Source organism: Pelobates fuscus, chromosome 9 (assembly GCF_036172605.1).
Source record: "Pelobates fuscus isolate aPelFus1 chromosome 9, aPelFus1.pri, whole genome shotgun sequence".
NCBI lineage: Eukaryota > Metazoa > Chordata > Amphibia > Anura > Pelobatidae > Pelobates > Pelobates fuscus.
In genome coordinates, this window is record NC_086325.1 from 141725820 (window position 1) to 141746732 (window position 20913).

At 41.8% G+C, this 20913-nt stretch overlaps 1 protein-coding gene across 1 annotated transcript in view; it reads right to left on the reverse strand.

The window, feature by feature from the left end:
- ZER1 (zyg-11 related cell cycle regulator) overlaps window positions 1-20913 on the reverse strand; it is a 491045-nt gene that overhangs the window by 185694 nt on the left and 284438 nt on the right. The window lies entirely within an intron of this gene.

Below are 20913 nucleotides of genomic sequence, written 5' to 3' on the forward strand. Positions count from 1 at the left end.
AGGAGCTCACTCAAAGCATGTCTCTCCACCATGGCAGGCATGGTCTGTGGGAGATCGAAGGATGTCTTCTTGCTGAATTTGTTCAGTCACACCACTGGAAAAGAGGAGGATGAGGTTTTCTCTGAGGATCAAGAAGGACACACTTGAAAGCGAGCTCTGTATCATCAGGGCATAAAAGTAAGATCTAGAAAACAGTCTTTATGCTGAAGATAAATCTCCCGAGACTTACCATTAATTGGTAGTGCAAATAAATCTGAAAAACAACCCAAGCATTGCTCATATATTTTGGATCAAAATGAATTCACCATGCCCTCTGTTACAGGATGATGCAGCTTTCCACTGATCATGTCCACAGGATGGATTTTAAAATGCTGTTATATGCTAGGCAAGCACTCATGTAAGAAGTTTAAGAGAAACCATTAACTCCCATACAAGAAGATGGTGCTGAACTAGCTGCTTGCACTCATGAAGCAGAAAACAAAATGCAGAACGTGTGATGAACAACCATGGATCTACTTTGCAAATGCTGCAGGAGACCATCAGAACCTTGGAAGGTGCCTTGGTAATCATCTGTGGCTCAACAATGTTCACAGCTGGGGCCTACTGGATTTGGTTTCACCTACAACTTACCTAGACCTCCACGTTCTGCAGTTTGCTTCTTGGAACACATGTGGCGGAATTGCTTATGGACCGAGCTCAAAAAGACAAGCACTGTAATTCAATTGGTAATATCATAATAAAGTGTACAATACTGGAAATACCCATTTAAAGAAAAAAAAAAAGCCACACTGTTCATATTGGCATTTGGTTTTAAGATAATGTTTTATGAAAATGGTTGCAATACCAGCGCAAAAGAATATTTGTGAAATTTGGGTTGTGATTGTTTTTTGATGTCCTGTCGAAGAATGATCGCTGTCATTCCATTGTACTTCTAGATTAAACCCTGAAAAATCAAACCAGTGAGCTGGGGCTTTCAATAGGCTATATAACAAAGAATGTATATTTCCTCTTCACATACTGTTACTATCCATTTTAATTATCTATTTCCAATGTTGTCATTCGGATGTAAATGTTGTCAATAGATTTGAGCTCCAAAATGAATATCGCAAGGAAGCCGCTCTTTCAATAATAAAAAAATCACTGATTGCGATTTATAGTTTACTGGTTGCTGCTCCCCAAAAGGAATTAATGTCACTGCTAAGTGTAACAAAAAACAAGTTAACAAGTGCAAATGTTCAATATATCCTATAGGAAAATGCATGTTCTGTATGTCATTCCATTAAGCCCTAACGCAGGTCCATCACGAAAATGAACTAGCATGAGTCCAAAAGATTACTATTCCTGGCTAATCATGGCAGCATCACTTATGGGTAGATCCTCCCTTAGCAGTCACATCACTGGAATTATTTAGATTAACCACTTAAGGTCCAAACTTCAGGAATAAAAGGGAATCATGACATGTCACACATGTCGTGTCCTTAAGGGGTTAAATAATTAGTCTAATAGGTATAAAGAGTCCCCCCTCCCCTTACACCACAGTCTTTTTTCCTGTCCTTAGCTGGTTCTACAGTACTTAAAATACTTTATTTTTGGCCACCTTCCTGTGTGTGTTTGCGGGTTCTTTCCAAATGAAGTTCAGCCTCTCTTCATTTGATAAACCCAGTAAACAGCCTGCACGAGCAGGACTAACTGGGTTAGGTTCAGTGTAAGTACTGAACTGTAACATGGGATATGTATGGTGTTCTGAGGGAGACACGTCTGCAAAGTAAATGGTGGGGTTGGACCTCCTTGACCTCCTTTTCAATTCGGCTGGGGCTCGCTGTATGCCTGCCAAAGCATCTGATGGTGTCCTCGGTACACTACTTCAGTCACCTTATTTGAGAGCATTGAAGCTGGTGATCTCCTATTTTTATGGCTGCTTTGATTTGTTTTCCTTGCCTGAAGGTAGGCTTTTATTATTCTTACAGTTTTTCTCTTTGCCTTTCAGTGTTTGCTTATGCATTTGATAGATTATGTTTTTTAGTCTTTTACATACTCTATTTATCTTACATTGTAGTATGGATTCTCCCTCTCTAGAAAACATAGGTGAGACAAAATATTTTCATATTTGGCTTTTATTTCAGTCCCAGCAAAACATTGGATTGCCCTCCAAGAAAAGCAAGGGATAAAACCAACAGATATGTGAATTGTTCGTCTTCTGCACCTCATGGAAAGAACCTTTGCATAGAGTGCTTATTGGAAATAGCGGATGCTTCCAATAGTAGTCACAACAGCTTGACCTTAAACTCTGGATTTCCCAAGCTATTGCTGAGGGCTTTAGTCTACCACGGATAAAAGTGGTCCATATAAAAGACGCAGAGCAGAACCTCAGTCTTCATGCTATAAAGAAGACCCTGATGTGTGGGAGGTCTCCGATGATTGTAAGGAGGAAGTTTAATATACCTCTGGGTCTTTAGACTCTAAGTCTATTGATACGCTGATTACCCTGATCAGGGATACTCAACTTCACGGAAGAGTTGAGAGAGGCTGACCGGTTCTTTGAGGATCTGAATCCAAATAGACCAACATTTCCGCTGCATTCTTCTATTAAGGACACGATCCTTCAAGAATGGAACACACCTGAAAGGACACCCACCTTAAAGAATAAGGTTTCAAGGATTTATCCTTACTCAGCCGTATGATTCATATGGCTAAGAAAACTACGCTCCCTATTGATTCCATGGCCTTCCTTAGAGAACCGATGGGGATTTCATAAAATCCTATTTAGCCCTGGGCTCTGCCCTCCATCCTGTGGTTGCCTTAACCACTCTCTCAAGGGTCTTAAGAGTGTGGATTGCTATTCCAGAGGTGGATATTGATCGTGGAGTCCGCAGAGAACATCTTCTGGAATCTCTCAAGGACTTCAGCCTGGCTACGGTGTTCTGCTTGGAAGCCTCTTTCGACATCACTTATAGGATTGTAAAAGGTATGGCCTTGTGGCTTCATTCGTGGGGAGCTGACTATGTCTCCAAGGCATTGTTGTGTGGCCTTCCGTTTCTGAGGGATTTATTGTTTGGTAGAACCCTGGATGAAGCCATACAAAAGGCTGCAGATGTCAAAAAAAGCCTTTTTGCCACAAGAAAGAAGGAAGCCTTTTTCCTCTTCCTGGAAGAACAAATGTTTCAAGGATCGGTTCTTCTCGGGATAGCAGAAGTTATAAACCAGGAAGGGAATATTCGAGAAATTCCTCTTTGAGAAGCTTCTACCAGTCTTCGGAGAATAAAGCCTCCAGAGGGAGAGGTTCTAGTAAATCTGGGAAGAACGTCTGAAGGTCTTCAGGCCATTTTAGGGATTGTGGGGGGAAGACTAAGGTTCTTCTACCGTGTTTGGGCCACAAATATCAGACGTCTGGGTCAGTTCTATCTTAAAAGAAGGTTACAAGATCCACTCTCTTCAGGAAGCCAAGGGTATTGTCAGGCACCAAACAAAGAGCCATGAGGAAATGCATCTCTACTCTTCAGGAACAAGGGGTAATAGAAAAAGTTCTAAAGACAGAGAGGTTCAAAGGTGATATCCTCATCATGGTCCATCTCACTAGATTGTTCATCGTCACTAAAGTATGATGAGCCACTTTTTTCGAGATCATGGTTGGCTTCTAAACCTAAAGAGCTCCTTGATTCCTTCTCAAAAGATTGTCTTCCTATGAGCAGTGATAGATACAATCTCAGCCGATGTGTTTCACTCTTAGGAAAGGGCCTTGAAAATCTGAGACAAAATAGGAAAAATACAAAGTCTCAAAAAGGCCTCCGCGAGAAAAGTCATGAGCCTCTTCGGGTGTCTGACATTTAACAATAGGACTGGTAAAATTGTCCCAATGAAAATCTCGTCCTATTCAGCATTGCTTCCTTCTTCAATTCAACAGAATAGAGCAGATTGGGATCAGAGGATAAATCTGCCTTTCCCGGTAAAAGGGTTGAACTGGTGGAAGGGCAAAAAGGATTTGTCGAAGAAGGAGGAACCTTCTTGGAAGATAATTACAATTGCCTCATGAACAACCAGGGAGGCACAAGGAGCAAACTGCTCTTGAAGGAACTGGCTCCCTTTTTATAAGTGGCCATGAACGGGCTTCGAGGTCTAAAGGTAATCTATCTTCCGGTTTCAGAGAACTTTACTGTGGACTTTCTCAGCAGAGCAGAAATTCTTCCAGGAGAATGGAGGCTTCACCCGGCGGTTTTCTCATGGATTGACCATCGGTGGGGCATACCCCAGATCGACCTGATGGCGACTTCCAGGAACTATCATGTAGAGAAATTCTACTTTCTCTGTCCAGATAATCGGGCGATGGGCCAGGATGCTCTTTCTTTTCCTTGGTCATTCGATCTGGCATAGGCTTTCCCTCCCCTACCCATGATACCCAGATTTCTGCAAAAGGTTTGGACAGAAGGCAAAAAAAGTTATTTCTGTTATCCCTGTCTGGCCAAGAGGCCATGGTTTCCTCTCTTAATCAAGTTGAGTCAGGAATGACCTCTGCTTCTCCCAATAATGAAGGATCTGCTGACTCAAGGTCCAATCTCCCATCCTCATCCAGAACACCTCAAGTTGGGGGTATGAATTCTAAAAAGGCAAGACTACGTCACTTAAGCCTCTCTAAAGCAGTGGTTAATACCCTTTTGCAGTCTATGAAGGGTTCTACTTCTTCGTGCTACCATAGAATCTGGGATATATTCAGAAAATGGGCATCGACCAGGAGCATTGACTTCTTGCAACCTCGTAATACTCCGATCCTGGATTTCCTTCAGGAAGGTCTGGACAAAGGCCTTGGCCTCAGCACTCTTAGAGTTGAGTCCTCTGCTCTTTCAGCATTATGCAATATCTCATTGGCTCATCCCACCGAGACTCCACACTTCCCACAAACACACAGCATGCAACGACCCAATCAACTATGCATCTAATACACGTACACACTGCAAACTACACTCAGATCAAGCCTCTTAAGACAACTATTGCACAAGCACTGTTTAAAAAGCATTATTATGCTTCTTAAGTCAGCCTTTGCACAGGCCCTGTTTGTTGTTTATAAATTGTGACACCCAAGAAGGCTTCTGCGCAAACCAGGTTTTTCATCCACAGATTTACTTTCTACGGTGGCTTTTGCACAAGCCTGGCACCCAAAGGACACGTTATGCCTTCTAAGACGGCTTCTGCGTAAGCCTGGTTGTTTTCTTTGTTTATGATACTACCTACTGTCATACCCAAAAAATAAAAAAAAATAAAAAAAAAAAGAACCGTCTGTCTCAATACCTTCTTTGTTCTAAGTCATACAGAAAGACTAATTCTTCATTCTACCTTCAGGAACTAGGAGAGGTAAGGCAGCTTCTTTATTTACGTTGAAACGTTGGATTTTGCTAATAATCAGGAAAGCGTATGTCTCTCAAGGTCAGTCCCCTCCAATAAAGATAAGAACAAATTCTACCAAATCATTGTCAACTTCATGGGCTATTTGGGCAGAGGTTCCATATGATGATATTTGCAGAGCAGCCACCTGGTCTTCCCCGATCATCAGAAAACACTACAAACTGGACGTAGCCTCTTCTTCCACCTCCTTTGTTCAGTCTACATTTTCTTTATCCCACTGATATAAAATGTATTTGCAGCATGAGTGTCTGTATAGTGTCTTTTTATCGGTTTCTTAATATTCCCCCACGCCCCCTCCTATATACTGTGAGCTTGGGTATTACCCATAAGTGATGCTGCCATAATTAGCCAGGAATAGAGACAATTTATGACAAACTTACCGTAATTTTCTTTTCCTGGCTATTTCTCATGGCAGCAACAGGGCTCCCACCCATTCTTTTATTAAATCAGCTTTATAATTGGACTGTGGTGTAAGGGGAGGAGGCACTCTTTATACCTATCAGTCTAATTAATCTAATTCCTGTCCTGTGACTGCTAAGGGAGGAACTACCCATAAGTGATGCTGCCATGATTAGCCAAGAAAAGAAAATTATGGTAAGTTTGTCATAAATTTTCTCTAATACTTTATGCAAGTAAAGTGCATGTGACCTCAAAACTTGCAGCACAGGGTGTGACCAGCAAATATTTGACTACTTCCAAAACCTATTATTGACATTTTTGTTAAAATTTTTGAAAAGAGACCTTCCCATTTGGGGATGCTGGTGTCAGGACAAGGAGATGCTCTTACCAAATTGTTAGGTACCTGAAAATAGTCTGGATGAGCTCATTTGGATCGCATGTCATAGGTAACTTATACATACTGTCTTGCTCTAATTAGAAGGTGTTTGTTTCCTCTTGTTAGTCCTTACTCTCACCCAATGTTTCCCTACCAGCCCTTAAAACAGGGTTAGGCCCCACTTTGTTCAATCAGCCCTAGTCACACCTTCCTGCATATGACTTACACAGCCTTCCTGAACTCTTCCTGTATATAGCCCTCTAATGTTTACATTTCCTTTACTGCAAATTCAGTTTAATTTTAAAATGTCTTATCTCCCGCTCTGCTAATAGCTTGCTCGGCCTTGCAGGAGCCTCCTGTATGTGATTAAAGTTCAATTAACAGAGCAGGAGATAAAATGTTTTAACATAAGTAACATCTGATTGAAAATAAAACCATTTTGTTTTCACGCAGGCTGTGTCAGTCACAGCCAGGGGAGGTGTGGTTAGGGCTGCATAAACAGAAACAAACTGATTTAACTTAAATAGCAGAGAATTGCCCAGTAGAACTTCAGAGTCATGATCTATACAAAAAACACTGCTTCATTAAAAGCTAAAAGTTGTTTTGGTCACTATAGTGTCTCTTTAAGCTTCCTTTGTCATATGATTCCATTTCTTTCTTTCTTTTGATTGTTGTTTTAATCCTACAGGAAAAATTAATTTAAAAATGTATGTTAAATACCTGTTCTCACTCCTTTATCTGTACAACAACAAAAAATTATTCATAAATGTTATTCTGAAAACCCATCTCCTATTGACTTTGAAATCTGTTTTAACGTGTTTATGCTTTGGTTATGAAAATGTACTTGAGGCTCTCTCGCCTTCTGGTGACATTGCTGCCTTGCAATGTGGTGACCGTGGGGTTATGGGAAAGGTGGGTTTTACTTACCTGAAGCTGTTCCTCACAGCCACCGCCATCATATCTGCAGGATCCTTTTCAGGTCCAGACGCTTCATCTGATAGGAGCCAACTTCAGTGCTGGACTCTTGCCCATGCGCGAGAATACAAGACTAATGTCTATGGAGATGACCGCAGGAGCCACTATGGACAATGCATTTTTTTCCCTCCCTGGTTGTCACTAGTGATGGTTAGCGGCTTGGAAGAGGTAGTTTACCCTTTGTCAAGCATAGTAAAAGTACATAAAACAAAATATTCCCTACTACGTCATATCTTTGGAATGTCTGTGAAATTCCAACACAGTGTTTATGAACGTTTCATAAACATTTTATCTTATGAAATGCTATTTTGTTTTGTTTTTTTTTTTTTTTTGGGGGGGGGGGGGGGGGGGTAGCAGAGCCGCTTAAAGTAATTGCGAAAAAAAAAAATGTTTAAAACCAAACTGATGCCTTTCCACTTTGACAAGTATGTTATATTCCTCTTGTTTTTTTTTATATTCATAATTAATGGGATCTTAAGCACTGTCTTCTCAGTCAAAAGCTTCCGAGTATCTGTGACATTGACGTAGATTACCAGACATCCTCAATCCTTGTGTCCCTTTATTTGTTGGTAAGTTTGGTGTGTCCAGTAGAGGGCACTGACTGTGCAAAGAAAGACTACTTTAATAGAGCTGTGCGGTTTCACTGTTTGCTGATCTATTAACAGTGTTTGAGTATTGTTGAATTAAGGATAATTTGGGTCCAGCTTGCATTTATGAGCTTACAGTAGCTGTAAATAGAGGTGCTACATCCAGCACAATTTCCTGGTATCACTTACGCATGTTGACATGCCTCCTGTCTGTTTTGAGGGGTCCTGTCACCACTGTCCTAGGTTTATTCTCTGAACCCAGGGATCCATCCCCTCGCAGGCACAGCCTGAGACATGCACACGCCGTGCCAAGTGTTCTGACCGTGTTCATTAATTGGACACTATAATCACTAGAAAACTTGAGCTTAATGTAGTGGTTCTGGTGGTTCTAATCTGTCCCTGCAGGCTTTTCAATGTAAATGCTGCTAGGAACACCTCCAGCGGCAGTCACTCAAATAGTCAATAGAGGTGCTTCAGATTCAGTTAGACTGGCGTGAAGTCATGATTCGGTTCCTGATAAATGTTTAAAGGGTACCTGTCATGGACTCCTCCTAGAATCCGTTCCAGTGTTGCTACACTGAACAAAATAATAAGTGCAACACTTGTTTTTGCCCCCATTTTTCATGAGCTGAACTCAAAGATCTAAGACTTTTTCTATGTACACAAAAGGCCCATTTCTCTCAAATATTGTTCACAAATCTGTGTTAGTGAGCACTTCTCCTTTGCCGAGATAATCCATCCACCTCACAGGTGTGGCATATCAAGATGCAGATTGGACAGCATGATTATTGCAAAGGTATGCCTTAGGCTGGCCACAATAAAAAGCCACTCTGTAATGTGCAGTTTTATCACACAGCTCAATGCCACAGATGTCGCAAGTTTTGAGGGAGCGTGCAATTGGCATGCTGACTGCAGGAATGTCCACCAGAGCTGTTGCCTGTGAATTGAATGTTCATTTCTCTACCATATGCTGTCTCCAAAGGCGTTTCAGAGAATTTGGCAGTACATCCAACCGGCCTCACAACAGCAGACCACGTGTAACCACACCAGCCCAGGACCTCCACACGCATCTTCACCTCCAAGATCGTCTGAGACCAGCCACCCGGACAGCTGCTGCAACAATCGGTTTGCATCACCATAGAATTTTTGCACAAACTGTCAGAAACCATCTCAGGGAAGCTCATCTGCATGTTCGTCGTCCTCATCGGGGTCTCCACCTCACTGCAGTTCGTCGTTGTAACGACTTGAGTGGGCAAATGCTCACATTTTATGGCGTCTGGCACTTTGGAGAGGTGTTCTCTTCACGGATGAACTGTACAGGGCAGATGGCAGACAGCATGTATGGAGTCTTGTGGGGGAGCGGTTTGCAGATGTCAACGTTGTGGATCGAGTGGCCCATGGTGGCGGTGGGGTTATGGTATGGACAATGAACGCAGGTGCATTTTATTGATGGCATTTTGAATGAGTAAAAAAAGAAAGAAACAGACCAGGTAGGTCAAAAGAAATAGGGCGCCCCCTAGTAGATTACCTTTTATATATATCAAACTTAACTTTTAATAGTTGCTGTAATAAAATACTCATACTAGTAATGAGAAAATAAGGATGTCAAAAATAATTAAAATAGGTATAAGTGGGATATATAACCATACGGTATCACTTGAAAAGGACTGATACAATCTAGAAAGGAAGGAAAATCCCACTCAAGTGCTCGTTCCATTACTGCAGAGTAGTAGTAACTTGTAATTATGCTTCCATCTAAAATAATGAATGACTACTGTCCCTCCCAGCAAAGCCCCTGGCAGTTACTTAAAAAGTCTAGTGGGGTAAAGAATAGCAAAGTAATGCTACATATCTGGGAGAGAGAGATGGCATACGTATGCAAAAACATGAAGGACTGCTACTAAGTTGCTGAATAGCTCAGCTAATATAGAGTAAGAGATAAACTGATACAATGTAGACAGTGCATCTACAGCTGTAAATGACGAAACATCACTTGACTGTGGTGTGGGTGCGAGGTGGGAAGATGAAAATAAAGTCTCCCCCAAACAAATACCCCCAATAACCCACAACCCTCAGCAGAGCAAATCTCAATTCAGGTCGTCAAAGTAAAACCTTCGAACTAACTAGCTAACAGAAACTGGAACGGCTAGAGCACGAACACCTATCTAACCTTTACCTGCTACCTGACACGTGTTTCGGCACTGCTAAATGCGCCTTTATCTGAGGCTATACAGGCGTCCTCAGGCATCAGTGGCTCCTTTATAGCTGTATTTCACCAATGAATGGAGGGGGCGTGTGTTGTATGTTCGCACCAAAAACGGAACCCGAACACACCACGCCCCCCATTGACGTATCGTCATGCAGTTGGTTGACACTTTCCTACGTGTAAGGGCACTTTTAACCATATGAGTACCATTGTATTATGACTACAAAAGAAGGGCATTTTGAATGCACACACATACCGTGACGAGATCCTGAGGCCCATTGTTGTGCCATTCAGCCACAGCCATCACCTCATGTTGCAAGGATCTGTGCATAATTCCTGGAAGGTGAAAACATCCCAGTTCTTGCATGGTCCGCACACTCACCAGACATGTCATCCATTGAGAATTTTTGGGATGCACTGGATCGGTGCATACGACAGCGTGTTCCAGGACCTGCCAATATCCAGCAACTTCGCACAGCCATTGAAGAGGAGTGGACCAACATTCCACAGGCCAAAATCAACAACCTGATCAACTCTATGCAAAGGAGATGTGTTGCACTGCGTGAGGCAAATGGTGGTCACACCAGATACTGACTGGTTTTCCTACTAGGGGCAAAAACAAAAGTGTTGCTTTTATAATTTTGTTCTGTGTTTGTCCTCACAGAGGTAGATGTTAAATTTTGTAACACACACCTCTGGTAGGTCTGTACTCCTCCCTTAGTCTTCTTTGATTTGTCTTGCTTGCAGACACTTGTCTGTAATAGGCACACAGTTGTGCATTATATGAGCGACACACAGACACGTTTCACTATGGGTAATAAGCTGTTGTGCTATGCATGTGCATTCATACATACACCCAATTAGGCACATACTCTACTGGCGTACATTGAATATGTGCAAATACACACAGTCCTCTGTATCAGTTATGGAAGCATTAACATGTGATGTGGTGTCAGACATGCGCATACAGTGCACTCATCTTATTAATAACTACAGGAGGTACCCGACTGACTGGGATCTTGCAGTCACGTCTTGTTTTTGTTTGTTTTTTTGTTCTTTTCTTCTTCAAGAGTTAAGAGCCAAGATACCATAAGAAACTAACATACACAGGTGGGTTTTATTGTCTGTGTTCTATATATTAACCTATTTTGTCATGGTATGTAATACACAGGAGCCGCTGTTATTGATGCGTGCTGGATACCCAGGTTGATGAAGTACTCATTTCTACCCCAGTAGAAATAATAAATACAAAATAAATATACATATATATTGTAAGAATAATAATATACAGTAAGCCAGTAAAATGAGCATAGCAACAGTGTGTCTGCCGTCTGTCCACAGGGTTACTCTGCCTATGCCGGCAGATGGGAGGCTGTCAATACAGAGGAAAGTCAGTCTACCAAAATGTGAGGGGCTACCCACTAGCCCCAATCATGGATGTGGACCTGCACTATTCCTCAAGGAATCCCGCCAAGGTTAACCTCTGGAACTGGGTCTCTGACCAGTCCCATTTCACACTGTAGGCTCCCTAGCGCAGGAACCCTCCAGTGGCGCGATGTGCACTTGTAAGTAAGGCACCCACTGGAGCACCAGTAAAGGACGTGACGATGGGACTCAGTAGAATGCAGACCACGAGGTAGCATCTGCTTTGACCTCAGTTTCTGCTGTCTCACAATCTGGGCCGTGCAAGAAGACGAAGTCGGGAATACATAGACAGGGGCGTCTCCAGGATTCATACCTGGGAAGAAAGTACCAGACGTGGACTGAAACGTTGAAGATGTTGCTTCGTTTTTAATGGAACTTCAATCAAATATCGCTTTTTAAGACTACAAGACCGTGAGTGCAAGCCTCTCCATTTATATATTATATGTATATATACGCACACACACATACACAGGGCTCAACAAATACCAGGCACCAGGTCGCCATGGCGACGACATTTCGCCCTGTCTCCTGGCATTTGACAGCCCTTTGCTATGCCTCGCAGGAAACATTAAAGCCGGCCGCCGGGGGGAGCATGGAGGCGGCGTGTGAGGGAGCAGTAATCTTCCTGCAGTTCCTCTCTGCTCCCTTGCGCGTTGTTTAGTGACATGACTTCACTCCGGCCCCGGCATCTCTACAGAGAGCGCACAGGGAAGCAGAGAGAAACGGCAGGAAGACTGGGAAGAGACACACTGGACACCAGGGAAAGATCCACTCTGCTCTCCCAAAGGCTTGGTGGATTTAAATAAAAATAGCAATTTGTGATTGTGTGATATAAAAAATATATATATATATGTGTGTGTGTGCGCGCATCTAGGGGCTGCTTTGTGCGTGTATGTGTATAGGGGTTGCATTGTGTGCTTATCAAGGAGCTGTAGTTATACATATGAGAATTGGTGTGTAATGGGGTGGAGCATGTATGTATGTGGGTAAATAGATGATGTGTGTAATGGGGGGGAGCATGTATGTATGTGGGTAAATAGATGATGTGTGTGAGGGGTGCACTGTCTGTGTATGCAAAGGTGTACTCTGTTGGTGGGGGGTGCACTGTGTTCAGAGGGTGGGATAGAGAAGAGCTTTACAATGTTTACTTTAATAATTGTTTACAAAATAAAAAATAGAATATTCCCCTTTCCCTGATCTTACCTTGCAGGGAGAGGGTGGCACAATCATATCTGTGGTGGTTGAGAAGGCCGCCTATCCATCAGGTACGTACAGGGGAGGTCACGAGATGAGAGGTATCTCTCTTGGAAAACACACACTCACTCTCACTCACCAGCAGCTGTCTGGATGCCTCTGTGCAGAGCTGAGCTTCCTCTCCCCTGCGCTGCGCTCTTTGACCCAGCACTGTGTCAAAGTGCTGGGTCCTCTCCCCTGCGCTGCCAGCACTGTGCCTCCTCTGGTCACTTGTGGGAAAAGGGTGGAACACAGTTCCACTAGTGACAGTTCTGCTGCAGCTTGTGTAGGGCAATGCAGTGCTCCCGACTTCAATTTCAATAGATAGGGCACTGCATGAGGTAGGGAGGCCCTGGTCTCCACCTAGTGACGCCACTGTCAACGTTGCTGAATCCCGGCTGCCAAGAACTTAAAGGACCACTAAAGTGCCAGGAAAACACTCGTTTTCCTGGCACTATAGTGCCCTGAGGGTGCCCCCACCCTCAGGGACCCCCTCCCGCCAGGCTGGATGGTGAGGAAGGGGTTAAAACTTACCTTTATTCCAGCGCCGGGCAGGGAGCTCTCCTCCTCCTCTCCGCCTCCGATCCTCCCTTTCGGCTGAATGCGCATGTGCGGCAAGAGTTGCGAGCGCATTCAGCCGGTCTCATAGGAAAGGATTTACAATGCTTTCCTATGTAAGCTTGCTTGCTCTCACTGTCAGTAAGACAGCCACTAGAGGATTTGGAGGCTGGATGAACCCATTTATAAACATAGCAGTTTCTTTGAAACTGCTATGTTTATAAAAAAAAAAAAGGGTTAATCCTAGAGGGACCTGGCACCCAGACCACTTCATTAAGCTGAAGTGGTCTGGGTGCCTAGAGTGGTCCTTTAAGTCTGGGCTATAATGCCCAGCTTTTCAGGTAAAATAGTGGAAGCTCGGGTATTGATTATTTTCTGGAATTTGGTGCACAGGTTTTCAAACGCCAGCAGGTCTACCCGGATAGGCATCAGCAGGTATGTACTTGGGGTACTCTACGCATTGTCAGCCATCTTAGGGAGCAGGCCTCTGGCTTCTAGTTTGTGTTTTGCTGGAAAGCTCATGTGAATGGGTCGAAGAGCACACCAGTGGGCATCGGGATAAACCCTGCCGGTCCAAAGCGGGGGAAAGAGGGCCCAAATGAGGCTGGAACCGAGCTGCGGCAGCTGATCAGCCGCCTCCTCCGCACTCAATTAGAACACAGACTTCAAGACAGTTTTGCATAGTCTACAGCCGCCAGGACTAAGAAAGCTCATACTGTCAGGCAAAATATATATTAATTTTACAGCGAATTTTCAGGCTGAATCTGAGGGGCTGCAGCCATGGGCGACCTGCTCGGTTGTCTGTCAGGCCCCATCCCTTGCCTAGTTGTTTATGTCTGCTGCTCATTCCTTGGTTACACGTGGTCTGCGGTTGTGAGGCCGGTTGGATGTGCTGCCAAATTCTCTGAAACGCCTTTGGAGGCGGCTTTTGGTAGAGAAATGCTCTGGTGGACATTCCTGCTGTCAGCATGCCAATTGCATGCTCCCTCAAAACTTGCGACAAATGTGGCAATGTGGCATTTAGAGTGGCATTTTATTGTGGCCAGCCTAAGGCACACCTGTGCAATAATCATGCTGTCTAATCAGCATCTTGATATGCCACACCTGTGAGATTATCTCGGCAAAGGAGAAGTGCTCACTAACACAGATTTAGACAGATTTGTGAACAATATTTCAGAGAAATAGGCCTTTTGTGTATATAGAAAACATTGAGTTCAACCCATGAAAAATGGGGGCAAAAACAAAAGTGTTGCGTTTATAATTTTGTTCCTTGTATTTAGAATATGCAGAGAAACCTTTAAGTTAGGGAGGAATAAAACCTATTGTTAAAATGTAAGGATTTTTTTTTTGGTTCAGAACTTGGACAATTGCCTCTGTCTTTATGGGGTTAAACTAAATGTCAAATATATGTGATTTCAAAAGTAATAAAGAGTGGATTCTGCTAATGCATAATATTGAGAGAAAAGCAGTAATTAAAAGTAAAATAAAGAATCTAATTGTATATAATATTGTGGTTATCGATGCTCATACTAGCCCTATACCAACTGTGCCAAATACATGTTTTGGGTAACAGTAACAATAAGCCTTTACCAGTTAAAAAGCCCAACACATCTGTCAGTTTCCTTATTGATGATTACTCTGACAGGTGCCGCTCCATATATGACTTTCCCTTGCTTTCTAGTTTAACAAAGAAATGATAGGAATGTTTCTTTGCATACTTGCAGGTCTTTAAGATAGTGCCCACTTGCTTAGAACATAGAGCAAACAAGGAGGACATTTTATGTTAACTATATTCTGCAGTGCTCTACTACTGGTAAATAGTGGAGTGGGAGGGGGGCAGGGGGAGATTAAATATGGCCTTGACTTACTAGATTTGGATAATATATTTAATATTTTGAAGAATATTCAAAGTTTATGTTTAAAAAAAATATATATTTAAAAAAAAATCTAAATTTGTAATATTCATTTTTCAAGATATTAAATTATTTTTCAAATCTGGAAATTTGAGCTCAGGACCAAACGAGTGGAGAAAAAGAAATATTTGATATGAGTAATAAGATCATGGGTAAAGGTCGTGGATGGAGAGGGCATAAGCTGAAAAGTAAGCTAATATGAGTTAACACCAGAGTTATGCACATTTTTTTTTTTTTTTTTTACAGCTGGTATGAACGGATCAAATTCCTTTTAATCTACACTTGCACAAACTGATCCATCTTGGATTTACCAGTGACGTCTTATTCAAGTAATACAACTCCACTGGTAAATATGTCTCTTAACCACGCCGACTTCAGCAGGACAGTCCCATCATAAGTGTCCTGCATTTGGGGTCACCGTGGAACAGTCCACAAAAAAAAGCCGCACGAGTGACGCTTTGTGAACCGTAGAGAGTACTGAAACAGTGATCCCTGCATGGTCTGGCCTGGATTTGCCTTTGTGATTGGCAGGCAGCCTGGCGTGCCTTTATGCCAGCCTGACCTGTAAATTCTTAGGGTGGGTCTGGCCCACACCCCCTTTGCCCCAGTTGCCAGTGTCCTATCTGATAAGGTGCCAACGTTGGAAGGTATGATAAATCTTGGATGGGTATATTCGTTTGAATTTTAAAATAAAATTGATTTGTTCGGTACTAGCTGAAAAGGAGGTCTACTTAGCACTCCCTTATGTGACGGATAAGCAACCTTCGGCACTGCAGATGTTGTGGACTACATCCTCCATAATGCTCTTACGCCAATAATGCTGGCAAAGCACCATGGGAGGTGTAGTCCAAAACATCTGCAGTGCCGAAGGTTGCCTATCCCTGTTAAATCTAAAGGTTAATGTCTTCAAGGCTACTTGGTGTTAGCTCTACAGGGAAATTTAAAGGTTGCTTATTTGAGAACAAAATTTGTAATTCCTTTAATACTCCTACACTGTACAAAAAGGCTTATCTGAGGTGTTAGTACATAAATAAATTTAAAAAAATGATAGGGCTTTTCCCTATCGGAGCATTTTTAATTAATTGCTATTTCTTTAACATACATTTATTGTCCTTAAAGGAGCAGATATAAAAGCTGGTTAATAGCAATATCTGTTTTACATTCCAAACATGCTCCGACACATCACTTAAAACCTAACTTTCTATTTACAGGGCACAGAGGATGCATTTATAACACAATGTTTTGGTTTAGTGTTTGCTTCGCCTGGAAGCCGCCATTTTTTGCTCAATTCAAGCCATTTTCATTCTGCAAACATTCCCGTCAGTCTCCGGCAAGACTCGGCTATTTCCGTGCCGCAGTCGGCCTTCGAGTAAGCAGGCGTGTCCGTCGCTGGGTGTGGGTCACTCTGCCAAGCTCCGTCAGCTCTTCGTGCTTTTCCGGAGAGGTTGCGGAGGGTGACGTCAGCCCTGTGGGCCGCGGCTATAAATAAGGGGAGCCGCTGGCGACCAGCTCAGTCGAAGATCTGGAGAGCTGGAGTTTGGAAGTTGGAGTGTTATCGCCCCCTAGAGCCGGTGAGGCCGCACCCCTTCCCTGCTATCTGCTCCCCACACATTCCCCAGAGCTGGGGTACACAGTGCATGCACCATACTGGCCCCCAATAAACCCCCACGCATTAACCCCATCAGTCCTGCAGGGCTCTCTCTTACATAGGATCACATGTTAAAGCATTATTTATATATTATATAGCATATTGTATATTCAAGGCACTACATTATATGTATATATATATATTTATTTATTTTTCTCTCTTGTGTTAAACCCATATATAAATGTTACCAATAATTACATTTTGTATATTGCTATCTATATTTAAAGGGCTACATTTGGAGCAAATAAATACAAATATTCTTTATAGCAGGGGGGTATCTTGTAGAACTACAACCCCCATAATGCTTTGCCACCCCGCAGCCTATTATAATGTATATATATTTTTTTTTGGGGGGGGGGGGGGTGTTGTCTCTAAATGCATGAATATTGGTTGCTAAGGTGTTTGATCCATCATGCACAGCAGTTTGTAAATATGGGGGGGGGGGGGGGGGTTGTCTTTTGTAAATATGGGCTTTAATGAGTAATTGTCAATGCAGACCTCACTCCAGTAATGCATGTAATGTGACCCATTTTATGTCTTGATTTTTGACACTATCCTAGTGCACAATGTCTTCCTGCCCTGGTTTAATCCTGTCCCAGATGAGTGTTCAGAATGGAGAGAGCAGAATGTTAATTATAAAAAATGCATGAACCTGGGCTTTATCCAGTATAAAATGCACAAGGCAGTCCTTGCCTCATTCAGTGTTGACCGCTACAGTATGTTTTATGTCCCTTTAGTGAATTAGCATTTTTGTGGTGACAATATTGTTAAATGAATTGTGATTATTGATACCCATTTGTAAATCCCCAGCATATTTGCAGCTCAATTTTAAAATAGGCAGACCATCGTTAACCCTGTAGGTGATGGCATTTTCTTTCCGCAAAATCAATTTTTGGCTTTTTACCAATCAATGAAATGGAACGTTGTCATTTCAGTATATTTTAACAAGCCTAGCGTTCTTATGGCCCTTGCAATGCACACACTTACCCCCTTCTGTTACATCTTTGTGTGGATGTGTATATCTATATCTTCTCGTTGGTAATCCGAATGAATAAATCGACTAGGCACGCTCTCGGGTGCAAAAAAGATAAAAAAAAAAAAGCTTCTTTAAATTGGCCTGCTATTTCTGTTTGGTATCTGTGTAATATTGTTTCAGTCCTGCATTGGCATATGTTGGAGATTCAGTATCCAATTTCTAGTGATGGTTTCTGTTGTTTCTTTGTTTCAGGGTATGCAGGGTGTACTGTAGTTTTTGTACTTGTGATGTTAAGATATATATATATATATATTTTTGTACATGATAATAAATTGCGTCCTCCAGAAATATTGGTGGACTAAACAATCAGTGAATTTAATTCATCATCTAGTATGAATTAATATAAGGCTATTTTTTTTATTGTAAAAGGCAATTTAATTATTTTATATATTCTATGATTCCATTCTAGAGTAGATGCTAAAAAAAACCCCCTGCAATTTGTCATTCAGTATCACTTTGTTTTTGTATACGTTTTAAGTCTTTGTATGTTATTAATCAACAGTGTTAAATGATAATGGTAGTATTAACCCCAACACTCCTGGGCAATCAAAATGTTTAGATTTTTATTTGTAAAGCTATAGTAGTCGCGCAGTATTGTACATTTTGCCATTGTCCTCCTTTTTCAAAGATTACACTAACCAGAAAACCAGAGGGGGATAGGTTTGTTCTTGTGATAAGATTACTGTAAGGTAGATCCTTCTATGAGATCTGGTTTCTCTAGAAGGTTTTTTCCCCCATTGTGTTCTAATGTAAACAAGCTGATTTAACAGAATCTGACTCTTTTTAAATCTGCATTTCTTGCCACTAGATCTGCATCCATTTTTAATCTTGTTACCAGGCACTCCCACGATTCTTCTCCAAGACAAACTGAATACTCTATTTCACTCTATCAGTTAGTAATACATTACGCTGATAACCCATAACCCATTCATTCAAGAAGTTACTGCAAAACCGGGCAAATGAATCTGTGATGTTGCACAGCGACTACAATCTTATATCCTCAGTTGGGCTGCTACAGAAAATGATAAATGAATGCAGTCATTTCGTTGTAGAATTAGGCGTTGTACAGGTCCCTGGGACTGGAAGAGTTACAGATTGCACCACTGGTAAAATTATAGGTTTGGTGTCTCTTTAAACAAGTCCAAGTCAAGCTGCAATGTCGATCATGTGGGTGCAACAGGGCGTCAACTGCACTGCAGGAATGTAATTCAGGAAAAGAAGCGGAGCTATTGCCTGTGACAAGGACATGTTAAAAGTTTCAATAGTCCCCACCCACAGTATGCAGTATGCTTTGGCAATAGAGTTTTACATTGTCATATAGACTAACTTTATAGCCAGACATTCTTTATGAAGTTCTACTCTTGAGACAGGTGGGCATACCTTGGTAAAAGAACTGGCATCTTACCTGTTACGAGCAGTATATCCCCTTAAGGACACATGACGGACATTTTCCGTCATGCTGGCATTTTTTATTTTATTTTTTAAGCGGTGTCCTGAAGGGGATATTAGCCCATCAGTTTTTAGGGCCCAAGGTCCTGAGTTGGTTAAATGAGTATTTGGGGCACAGCTTGTTAAATGTTCGTGCTGAGTCTGTCAACTGGCATGGCCTAATTTTTTCTCCTTAATGCAGATTGAGAATATATTTTAAAACAAAGGGCACCAATGTTTTCATCCACTGTAATTTTGGCAATCAGTTGGCTTGGCACTGCAGATATTTGAGCACCACAGTTCCCATGATGTTTATCTCAGGAGATGGGATACAAATATCTGCAGTAATCAAGGTTTGGCAACAGTGTCCTACCTAATATGTTTTGTTTTGTTTTTTAAATTCTTTATTTTTGTTGTGCAGAAATTAGACAGACAAGTTTGCCGTGCCACGACAGTAAATACCGATTTTTCAAGAGGCATATGACTGTGGCATATGATAGAACTGCACATTTTTAAATGTAAACATATTAATGCATATAATGTTGCTTAACAGGAAAATTGTAGGGTTGCTTGAGACATACTATATAGATTGACATTAACGTAGTCGATTATGATAAAATCAAGATAAAGAGAAAGTAACATGCTAAACCGTGGTTTATTTTTCAGCAGGGTAGCCGCTGGGCACCGTGGTCGGTGTGGGCGCGTGGGAGACTAACAGGGTGTAAAATTATGGTTGCACTGTCATGCCCATCTCAGCCCGAATACACCCACAGCAGTAGGGAGGATGTCAGTTAAATAGGCTGGTGTGACCTCAGCGAAATGCCGCCTGGGCAGGGAGCCTGCACGGCCCACTCTAGCTGTATTATTACAGTATGCTTACGTTGAACAGTTGTCATGGGATAGCAGGCTACATGGCTACATACATAGTGATTAATTAGCGCATGGCATTGCAGAGTTGGAGCCCTGTTTTACAGCCAATATAATAAACATGGTTAAGGCATCATATCATAGCTGGTGGAGGCAGATAGGTTTAGCCTAGGATACATACTTTACATGGTAGTGCTACCTAATGTGTTTTAATGCAGGTACAATGAAATTTTGGTCTGATTGGGTCATTTTTTTATATAGTTGCTAATATTTTTATTTCACTGCATTACAATGTGTCAACATCACTGTTTGAATATTGTTGTTTGAATTACAAAATATAACCTTTGTAATATTTCAGTTGTAACATTATTTCCTGTTTTTTTTTTTTTTAATTTTCTCACTTTGTGTTTGAAATTCAGAAACAGCACGTTAGATAAAGCCATTTTCCCGTTTATTTAAATTATAATCCAATTACAAGATTCATACTACTTCAGGTACAAAATTCAAACTACTCATTTGAGTCGTTTCCAAACCGCATTTTAGGATTTGTACCAAATCGGTCCATGCGCCATCTCACCATATATCATAAATAGGACTCCACGTGCCTAGTTACTTTTTGTAAATTGGTGGTTGATCTGCATTGCGCACTGTAATTGTGAAAAAGCATAATTTGGTGGGACTGCAACAGCATCTGTACCCAACAGAATTAATTGAATTTCACAAATATATATTCAGACAGATGCATCTCTTGTCTATGTGCCTTATGTAGTTGCCTGGGATTGAAGTTTACACCCCCTATATGTGTACATGCCCTGCACATTTGGGATTCCAGATATATGCAGGATCTGTATACAGCTTCACTTGCATA